The sequence below is a fragment of the Giraffa tippelskirchi genome, chromosome 4, assembly GCF_054371585.1.
Source record: "Giraffa tippelskirchi isolate mGirTip1 chromosome 4, T2T-mGirTip1v1.2.pri, whole genome shotgun sequence".
Taxonomy (NCBI): domain Eukaryota; kingdom Metazoa; phylum Chordata; class Mammalia; order Artiodactyla; family Giraffidae; genus Giraffa; species Giraffa tippelskirchi.
The window spans coordinates 45,325,009-45,336,473 of NC_137278.1; positions in this window are offsets into that span (position 1 = coordinate 45,325,009).

The following is an 11,465-nucleotide window of genomic DNA, read 5'->3' on the forward strand; positions in this document are numbered from 1 at the left end:
GAGACTTGTGGACATGGGGGGATGGCAGGAGGAGAAGTGGAATGAATTGAGAGAGTAGCATTGAAACATTTACATTACCACTTGTAAAATTAGATAGCCAATGGAGATTTACTGTATGCTCCCACTGTATGACTCTGGGAGCTAAAATGTACTGCTCTGTGATAATCTAGAGGGATGGGAGACAGTGAGAGGTGGGAGAGAGGTTCAAGAGGGAGGGGACATACGTATACCTATGGCTGATTTGTGTTGATATGTGGCAGAAACCAACATAATATTGTAAAGCAATTATCCTCCAAATAAAAATAAATAAATTAATTAAAAAAAATCTGAAGTGAAGAAAGTTTCTGCACATTTGTTCATTATGTTGAATTCTTGATTAATTTTAGAAAGCACTATCTGTCAGAGGTGAATCAGTTTCTTTTCTGTTGCCCAGGGTTTGGCTGTAAGCTAGATTTCAAAATGCTTTTGAATATAATATTGATCTATAGATATTTCATTTGTATAATGAAAAACATATCCTCACACTAGAGGAGCTAATACTTGTAAACATATCAGCACAGTGCTCAATCATTAGGATGCCTTTGGCAATTTAGGCAAAATTTGAAGCTGAATGTCACAGTATTTCCTGTTTTAATTTTTTTTATTGACTCTTTATACACTTGTTTTAAATATCAAATTAAATTTATTATTTGACTATCTACTACTATATCATCATAGTTATGGTTTATATGAAACTTATTGAAATAATTTCTGTATTTGTCTTATCTTTTAATTGACTGTAATATTTGAACTTAGGAATTGTCAAGGTTGTCCCTTACCTAGCTATAGAGAAAGAATGACAAATTATGACAGCAGGAATTGTGTACTATATGCTCTTCTATTCAATCATGAGTAGCATGTCAGTTCTTGTCCAACTTATCATGAGAGCCATTGAATCTATATGACAGGACATGTATTTGACTGTTAGAATGATGGACATCTTTGAATGTGTGGATATGGCTTGATGAGGGAAAATTATGAATGTGTGGCATCAAGGGCATGTTTCCAGCAGTGAAAACTGAATTTCTACCTGACACTGCACCAAGGTTCTGGGACATTTGCTTTATTATGATAGCTGACAGTTTGCATGTGTTTTAACTCTGGCAATCAGTCAACCTGCTCTTGATGGGTAATTGCCAGCAGGAACCTAATTTTTTCACATCAATTGTCACACATGTCTCTGATATTCTTATTCACCATTAACTAGATTGACGATGTTGTTTCATACAAGAACGAAGGAAAGATTTCTCTTTCTTCCTAGAAAGACACAATAACTCAGCTAAATTATATAATTAAAAAGCTAACTAATCTTTGGAGTAGACACAAGATGAAAATAAATGATGATATCTAATGTCACATTCTTGCACTGATCAGTATAAAATTGATAAATTGTATTGATGTGTTGTTATTTTAGCTTGTGGAACAGAGATCCATAGATGCATTTTGAAAGTAAGATCTTTCAATAATCATTTGATGCAGATATATTTCCTTTCTTTAAATTTTAAATTCACTTTAAGTTAAAGATGGAACTTCCCAGGTGGTTCAGTGGTAAAGTATCTGCCTGCCAGTGCAGAAGACACTCTTGCCTGGAAAATCCCATGGATGGAGGAGCCTGGTAGGCTACAGTCCATGGGGTCGCTAAGAGTCGGACACGACTGAGCGACTTCACTTTCACTTTTCACTTTCATGCACTGGAGACGGAAATGGCAACCCACTTCAGTGTTCTTGCCTGGAGAATCCCAGGGACGGGGGATCCTGGTGGGCTGCCGTCTATGGGGTCGCACAGAGTCGGGCACGACTGAAGCGACTTAGCAGCAGCAGCAGCAGCAGGAGACACAGGAGATGCAGATTCAATCCCTGGGTCAGGAAGATCCCCTGGAATAAGAAACGGCAACCCACTCCAGTATTCTTGTCTGTAAAATTCCATGAACAGAGGAGCCTGGTGGGCTACTGTCCATGGGGGTCACAAAGAGTCTGAAATGATTGAGTACACACACACAAAGCTAAAGCAGATTACTTATTTTTCCGATCAAATTATTATCAAAATATAATTACATCTATTAAAAAGAACACATGAAAGTCTGGAAACAAGATGAGAATTGATATAATGAAGAAAATATAAATAATTTTATCACAAGACAATTTTTGATACATATTGCCAGATATAAACATGGACATGCATATATGTTATTATTGTACATGATCATGCGGATGATATGCTATTTTCTTTCTGATTTCTCAAAAATCACTGGAGATGGTGACTATAGCCATGAAATTAAAAGACATTTGCTCTTTGGAAGAAAAGCTATGACCAACCTAGACAGTGTATGAAAAAGCAGAGATATTACTTTGCCAACAAAGGTCCATATAGTCAAAGCTATGCTTTTTCCAGTAGTCATGTATGGATGTGAAAGTTGGACCGTAAAGAAGGCTGAGCATTGAAGGATTGATGCTTTTGAACTGTGCTGTTGGGGAAGACTCTTGAGAGTCCCTTGGACTGCAAGGAGATCAAACCAGTCAACCATAAAGGAATCAATCCTGAATATTCATTGGAAAGATTGATGATGAAGCTGAAGCTCCAATACTTTGGCCACCTGATGTGAAGAGCTGACTCATTAGAAAAGACCTGATGCTGGGAAAGATTGAAGGCAGGAGGAGAAGGGGATGACAGAGGACAAGATGGTTGGAAGACATCACTGACTCAATGGACATGAGTTTGAGTAAGCTCTGGGAGACGATGAACGACAGGGAAACCTGGCATGCTGCAGTCCGTGGGGTCGCAAAAAGTCAGACATGACTGAGTCACTGAACGATAATAACAATCATGCTAATGGATATTTCATTTTGCCAATTTTCTCATTGTACCTTTGAGATTTTGTAATTTAAACTTTCATAAATTACATTTTAACCTATAACCTTGAGATTACATGTATGCTGCTGCTGCTGCTGCTGCTGCTAAGTCGCTTCAGTCGTGTCCGACTCTGTGCGACCCCATGGACGGCAGCTCACCAGGCTCCGCCGTCCCTAGGATTCTCCAGGCAAGAATACTGGAGTGGGTTGCCATTTCCTTCTCCTTACATGTATGAAGACACCTTTATTACTTACCTGTGATAAATAACAAAAAAAGGAATTTCTGGGATTAGAGATATGCAATTTTAGGCTTTCTGTATTTGAGGTTTAATTTCTCAGAGTTTAATCTTCTAGTAGTAGAGTGTAAGAATTTCCACTTTCTCACACCAAAAGTCATTTTTGCTTTGACCACTTAATAAATTAAGGGAAAAAAAGATTACCATTGCCTTTTCCATTAGACTTGATTAATGATGGGTAAACCATGATTATTGGACATTTTAATTTCTTTTTTGTGTATTTTTATGCAAATGTGTGTATGAAATTGTTGTATTCAAAATCTTGACTGTTTTCTTCATATTTTTCTTTGTAATTTAAGTTTTCATTTTTAAGATAATTACAGATTCCTGAGAAGCTGCAAAAAAAATGCAGAGTTCTTATGTAAATTTTACCTTGTTTTCACAATATTTACATCTTAATCAGAACTAGGAGATTGACATTAGCACCAATGTGTTTACAGTTATATGCCATTTTTATTATTTTGTGTAACTATCATCACAATCAAGGTACAGAACTATGCTATCACCTCAAAGTTTTATGCTATCTCTTTATAGTCACACTCAGCCCTCTCTCTCTTACATTCCTGTCTCATAGACAGCACTAATTTGCTCACCACCTCTATAATTATACCATATCAATGTTACATAAATAGAATCCTTAACTTATCTTTTTAGAACTCTTTGTATATTAAAGATATTACATAATTGGAGTTGTTTAAGTTACAAATTCTAAAGGACCAGTTTGCTCTGCATTTTTTGAGATATTTCTTTTACAGAGTTTATGTTTTATTTATTAAAATATCATTTTTATGCTTCCTGTCTATAGTGTTTCCTTAATATTATCCACTTACCTATATTATTCTTGTGGACTTAATGCATATGCATTTCAGTTTCTTAAATTATTTAAAATTTTGTATTTCAATATTGGTTTTATTTTGATGCATGCCTTAAAGTAGAAATTCTAACTTTATTTTGTTGTTCTTGAAGCAAATTTCCCAATGTAAGTAGTTAGTTAAATTATATATATATATATCTCTGAAATATGAAGCAAAATATATATATTTCTCTAAGTTGAAAAAGCCAACTTTATAGAATATTATAAAAGCACACACTGATATATAAATACGTTGTTGTTGTTCAGTTCCTAAATCATATCTGACCCTTTGTGATCTCATGGACTGCAGCATGCCAAACTCCTCTCTCCTCCACTATTTCCCAGAGTTTGCACATCTATTTAATAAATAATAAATTCACATCTATTTAATGCATATACATATATCAGTTCAGTTCACTCACTCAGTCATATCCGACTCTTTGCGACCTCAGGCCTCCGTGTCCATCACCAACTCCCAGAGCTTGCTCAAACTCATGTCCATGGAGTCAGTGATGCCATCCAACCATCTCATCCTTTGTGGTTCCCTTCTCCTCCCACCTTCAATCTTTCCCAGCATCAGGATCTTTTCCAACGAGTTAGTTCTTCGCATCAGGTGGCCAAAGTATTGGAGTTTCAGTTTCAACGTCAGTCCTTCCAATGAATATTCAGGACTGATCTCCTTTAGGATGGACTGGTTTGATCTCCTTGCAGTCCAAAGGACTCTCAAGAGTCTTCTCCAACACCACAGTTCAAAAGCATAATTTTGTCAGTGCTCAGCTTTCTTTATAGTCCAACTCACATCCAGACATGACTACTGGAAAAACCATAGCTTTGACTAGATGGATGTTTGTTGGCAAAGTAATGTCTCTGCTATCTAGGTTGGTCATAGCTTTTCTTCCAAGGAGTAAGCATCTTTTAATTTCATGGCTACAATCACCATCTGCAGTGATTTTGGAGCCCCCCAAAATAGTCTGTCACTGTTTCCATTGTTTCCCCATCTATTTGCCATGAAGTGATGGCACCGGATACCATGATCTTAGTTTTTTGAATTTTAAGCCAACTTTTTCACTCACCTCTTTAACTTTCCTCAAGAGGCTCTTTACTTCTTTGCTTTCTTCAATACTCTGTGCATTTGTTAATTTATTATGATTTTTCAATGCTTTACACAGTAGAAACAATGGGCCTATCTCCTACAAGGAAGAGGAAAGTTGCATATGGAGAGATTCATTTTCCATTCATGATACTAGGTTCTTGTCATTTTAATTATTCATTTTCATTTAATCCAGATGAACCTGACATTCACTCTATTATTAACAAGATTAAAATATATTGTGTTCTTCATAAAGAAATGCCTCTGTGCATTTTAGACATGAGTATATCATGTCATTTGTAAATGTGGAAATAGTTATTTGCAAAGGTACATGCTTTCCTTGATTGAGCAGGGATATATGCTACAGATTACATAAATTTCAGTATTATTTTTACTATTCTTGGAGATGTTCCCTTGCTAATATAACACTGATACTGAATCCCAGGCATGATTTGACTAGTAAAGGTTAGGTTTGAATAATAACATTCTTTATTTTTGACTTCTCTTTGATTTGTTTCCTTTGGTGGTCTTGTGACACTGTGGAGAAATGATAAAGTATTGGTCAACCAAAATTTCCAAATGTAATTTACATGTAATGATTGCTCATAAAACACAGGGTTTACAGGTTGGAATACTACATTTTCTCCCTTTTCTCAGTTTCATGACATGTATCACTTTTGTTCAAGCTACTGACAAAAGTGTGACATGAAGGCTAATGGCAGATGCTAGGGACATCCTCCTAGAGGCCTCCTTCCTCTCATACCGTCTTATTACTGAGTGAAATTATTTGGAATATTGTAACTTAGTCTCTCTTTAATTTTCAAAGTACTTGGGTTTCTGGCATTCTGCAAATGATGACACCATTTACAGCTTTAGTCTCAGAAGATCATATATGAAATATTGTGAGTAGAGCTATAACAGAATTAAAATTTAAACATATATATATATATAGTTTCTGATTTTAGATATTTCCTTATTTTATTAAGCAGCAAGTAAAAGCAAATTCAACATTACTAAGGATGTTTATGAAAAATATAATCATAATGTTTGAATAATTGACCATTTCAGTCTGTAGGTGTCACATTCATAGTTCTGATTAGCATGGTTAACACCATGATACTCCTCAACCCGCATACCATTCAGAGGTTCAATAAATATTACAGTATAAAAGCAAACTACTAATTAGGGTGGTCTTGAAATAAAGCATAACTTATTTTAAGAATCTTTAACATTTTAACCTGAAAAATAAATAGAATCAAAATGATTTCTGAATTTTAGAAGACAGTATAAAACAAAAACCAAAACTTATGTTAGCTACACCTAGAGAAAAAATTCAAAATATCTCTAGAGGTGTGATATATTTCTTCCCCTGTACTAGGAAAATACTGACTATGCTGCTTGACTCATTGAATGGCACCTTCTGATGGGGCCACAATTCCAAATTATGAACTCTCTTCCAGGTTTAGGGAGAAGAGGGAATCTAGGGCAACCAGTTTGCACAGCACAGCAATTGAGTAAACTGGAAATGGTGATGAACGTAGCCAGATGGTTCAGGTTTGCTGTATATCACTGAGGGGTCCTGACAATAATTTAGTCTTGATTGTGACTGACAGAAACCTTGCATCCTCCTCGGTTATACTAGGCTTTCAGCATAGGCATGGTTAACTTTTGGGCTTAAAGGATCTTAAAAGATCCAGTATCTGGTTAAGTTCTCTGTTGAAAATAGCATTAATTTTTTCAAGAAGTTGTTTTCTCTAAGAATCTACTTGATCTCTCACACAATTTCTAGGTTGAATTTTTCAGTCAATCACTTTTCTAAACCTACTTAAGCAACTTTTTTTAAAGATTTTTTTTGGTTTGTTAGGCTGATTGGCTGGTTTGATTTTTTGTTTAATCATCAGTATAGTTCCAAAATGCAGTAAAACTTGTTCTGGCATATGTAAATGAAACTGTTTTTAAAAACTTCTTTGAAAGTTTTCCTATTAAGAGGCTATAGCATTGTCATAATGTTGTCTGTTTTGCTAGCAGTTCAGTATTTCATGTTAGATTTGAGGCAATGGTTGGCCAAATATGGCAGTTTTATATAACATGAATTTTAGGGCACTTTTTGCTTACAAGAAAGAGAAATAAATGAATAAATTGTTGATTTAAGTAAAATTGGATCACAAATTTTCAGGTATGACCTCTAGTAAATCACCTCAGGCAGGGATGGGGTGGCAGATGGGATATATAGGTAATGCTGGATAGATGGAGATGATGGGAAGAGTTAAGAGAAACCACGTAATTTGGGAAGACACTCCAAAATGTTTTGCTACAAATATATTGTATGCTATGCTAAGTCACTTCAGTCATGTTTGACTCTTGTGACCCTATGGACTGTAGCCTGCCAGGCTTCTCCGTCCATGGGATTTCCCAGGTAAGAATACTGGAGTGGTTGCCATTTCCTCCTCTAGGGCACCTTCCCAACCCAGGGATAAAACTCGCATCTCTTAAGTCTCCTGCATTGGCAGGTGGGCTCTTTACCACTAGTGCCACCTGGGAAGACTACACAAATCTGTTAAATAATTCTTAAAAAAAATAAATTGGCAAATAATTATTTTTAACTTTTAAGCTCATAACCAATTCATTCTATACTTGAATTTTGTTGTTGTTCAGTCACTAAGTCATGTTCAACTCTTTCTGACCCCGTAGACTGCAGCACACCAGGCCCCTGTTCTTAACTATCTGTTGGAGTTTGCTCAAATTTATGTTCACTGAGTTGGTGATATATAACTATACTTGAATATATATAAGAAACATACTCAGATATAACATAATCCAAACTTAGAATCTGAGAGCAACGGCCTGTGTTCTAATGTAAAAAGCTTCCTTTAAATTTCTTTAATATGACAAAATCTTTATCAATTAAGATAGAATTTAACTTCAAATTGAGCTCAGGTCTCCTGCACTGCAGGTGGATTCTTTACTAGCTGAGCCACCAGGGAAGCCCAAGAATACTGGAGTGGGTAGCCTAATTCTTCTGCAGCAGATCTTGCCAACCCAGGAATTGAACTGGGGTCTTTTGCATTGCAGGAAGATTCTTTACCAGCTGAGCTACCAGGGAAGCCCATATAAATGTTAACAGGAAAGTTATCAGAATCTGAGGGCAACCACCTGTGTTCCAATGTAAAATGCTTCCTTTAATTTTCTCTAATATGACAATATTTTTATCAGCTAAGATAGAATTTATCTTCAAATCTAATTTAAAATGGTAGTAAGAATTACCTTGAGGAAAAAATTCTTAGTACTCTATGCTAGTTTACTTTGATGTGAAAGTAATTGACAATAATTTTATTATTATTTTAGGAGAATTTGGAATTAAATGGATGGCAGCAATCAGTTTACTTCTTTAGAAAATCCACTAGTATCACCATATATTAGCACTTTTCAGAATGCAAAATCTCACCTAATAAAGGATGACATAGATTATATAATTTCAATTTATTTTAAAAATAGCAAATCAGACAAGTAGCTAGATCAGGATAATGTCTGTAGTGAATCGGAGTCTTGATGAGATAGCATCACAGCATCAAAGAAGTCAAGTGAAAATGGTTCAGCCGATGTGTGTATAGGAGTATCCTTTGTTAAAAAATGGTTGATAACTATGCTTTATTAAAATAGTAATCAATAGCCACATAGTTCTGTCTGTCCTAGAAGATCATTCAACCTCTAAGACTTTCATGGATACTTAATTTTTTTTATTGCCAAACACTTCTATGTGAGTCACATCATATCTGTAAATGTAATTATGAAAGCAATTAGTGCATAAGATATCTCATAATTCTTTTCTAATCTTGTAGGACTTCCTTACCTGAGGGAAGAACGTATAGAAGGCACTTGATAGATATCAAAATATTCTTCTCGAATTGTCACTATACACTAGAAAGATTTCATAAGATAGAGACAAAGCACTCAACATTAGGTGGGCTGTGGTATACCAACCACAAAATAATTGTTTATTTTTTCCAATATTTTTTCTTTTATTGATAAAATCTACACAAAAACTAATTAATAATTAATTTAAAAAGCAAGGTGACACATTATCTTGTGTTTAGAAATTTGTCAGCTTGGTAGTTTCGTTCATTGACCACATGGCCTTTGTTCTTCATATATCCCTAGGTATATGAAGTTGAGAAACCTTCTAAGGGTCTTCTTACTTGGAGGTCTTCCCAGGTCTTTCTCTTCACCTCTCACACAGTGAAAGCTCACAGTGTGGGCTGCCAGTAGGACAAAAAAATCAAAACTCTTCACATTGCATACAATGTGACTTGAAGGATCATTTGCTCAGATTTTATTGGATTTTCATTTCAGTAGTTCTGTCAGACATTGTGGTCAACTTTGTTTCTTTGTGGCCTGTGGTAAAGAAAATCTTTTGGAACAACATAAATTTCAGTCCCCATGTTTAGAACTGGAAACAGAATCACATGACCAGTAAAAAAAGACAACAAACCAAACAAGAACAAACGACATTTTCAAAGAAAAAATGAAAACAAGTGGAATAATCTGTCACACACAACTGACAATGAAAAATGCATTGTTTCCCCAGTTTCCCACCCACATCTGGTTTGATGCTCCCCCCACCCCCACCCCACTGTGGTTCTCCAGCCCAGGAACCATGCAGTTGTAGAAAAAGCAAAATATACAAACAAAGCTATACGTAGCTAAGGTGAAATCTATTTTTATAAGAACCTGACACTTTTACTATTTACATCCAGGAGAATTTCTGTTTGCATGTTTTAAAGCAAAGAGAGTTCTGTAGTTCTCCTGGTTATGCTTGCAGGTACATCCACTGCTCTCTTTAAGCAGTTTTCTTTATTTCCTTTCCTCTATGTCATAAATATCTCAGGAACGATGAGCCGGCTGGATTGCTTGATTCGGACACTCATTCTCCTTTAAGATGAAGGCCCTCCTTCCCCGGATTGAGTTCTCCAATGAGGGGTTGTCTTTCACGTTAGTTTGTTATTCTCTCAAGGTAAATGGTTGGGGCTGCAGACCTGGCGATGGTGGCGATGAAGCTGTGGTCGTGCCCAAGCTCCAGACTGGGAGATTCGTCCTGTTCTGGAGACACTGCTTCATAGCCCTTGTTGACATGGAGTGGCTGGTGAGCCTGGCAGTATCTGATCACCGGCTGGTCGTAGCTGTAATATGGTAAGGGCTTCACATGGTGTAGGATCTGGTTATGAGAAAGAAAAATACTGATTATAAAAATGCTTTGAATAAAAAGATGACATGACACTCATAGGACTGTATTTTGTTCTCTTTTCATGATGTTTTAAGTCATCAGTGGCTGACCCAACTATAATGAACATTAAAGAAAATACTGATTGTTAGTATCTAACTCGGTATTGTTTTGTCTATTATATATCATTTTATATACCAAGAATATATATATATGTATGTATATATATATATATATATATACACACACACACACACACACACACATGCCCTTTGTATATTTGTTGTTTAGTCGCTCAGCCGTATCCAACTCTTTTGTGGCACCATGGACTGTAGGCTGCTTGGCTCCCCTGTCCATGAGGTTTTCCAAGCAAGAATACTGGAATGGACTGCCATTTCCTTCTCCAACACTTTGTATATGAGATCACATATAAAGATTGTTCAATGTGTACCCTGTCATTTGTTCATTCATCGTTTATCATCATAACAGAAAGTTAGAAACAACATAAATTACCATCAAAAGGGAATTTTAACACATATTATGTGCATGTACATTTGAATGCAGATAATACAAAGATTGGGGAATATCAATCTGTGTAATATTACAAGGGATCATATTAAGTAAAAAAAAATTGAGATAGGATCCAGTTTTGTGTGACTAAAACTATAAACATATATATTTTTTTACTTTAAAAGTATTTTTATGAATAATTGAAGTCTTTATTACATCTATATATAAATTTTAATTTTTAAAAAATCACAGTTTCTCACGGATTATTTCTAACAATTCTATAATATCCGGACAAAAGCAGTCTAGAATCCTGAAAGTGGGCACATCTTTGCATTTGTAATATGTAATGTTGCTGATTTTAAGTTAATAAGCTAAAATGTATCTAATGTTAGAATAATAGACCTGAATAATGGCCTGTAGAAATCTCTTTAATAAGAAACACTGAATATGTTAAAATTACAATAATTTTGATTCTCTGTACAGATTTTTATTAAACTACAACGTTCTGATAAAGAAAAATGTATCTCAAAACTAGAAAAAAGGGAAATGATCATTGCTTTATTCTTGCTTTCATGCTAGAGCATTGCTTATAACTCACTAGATACAATC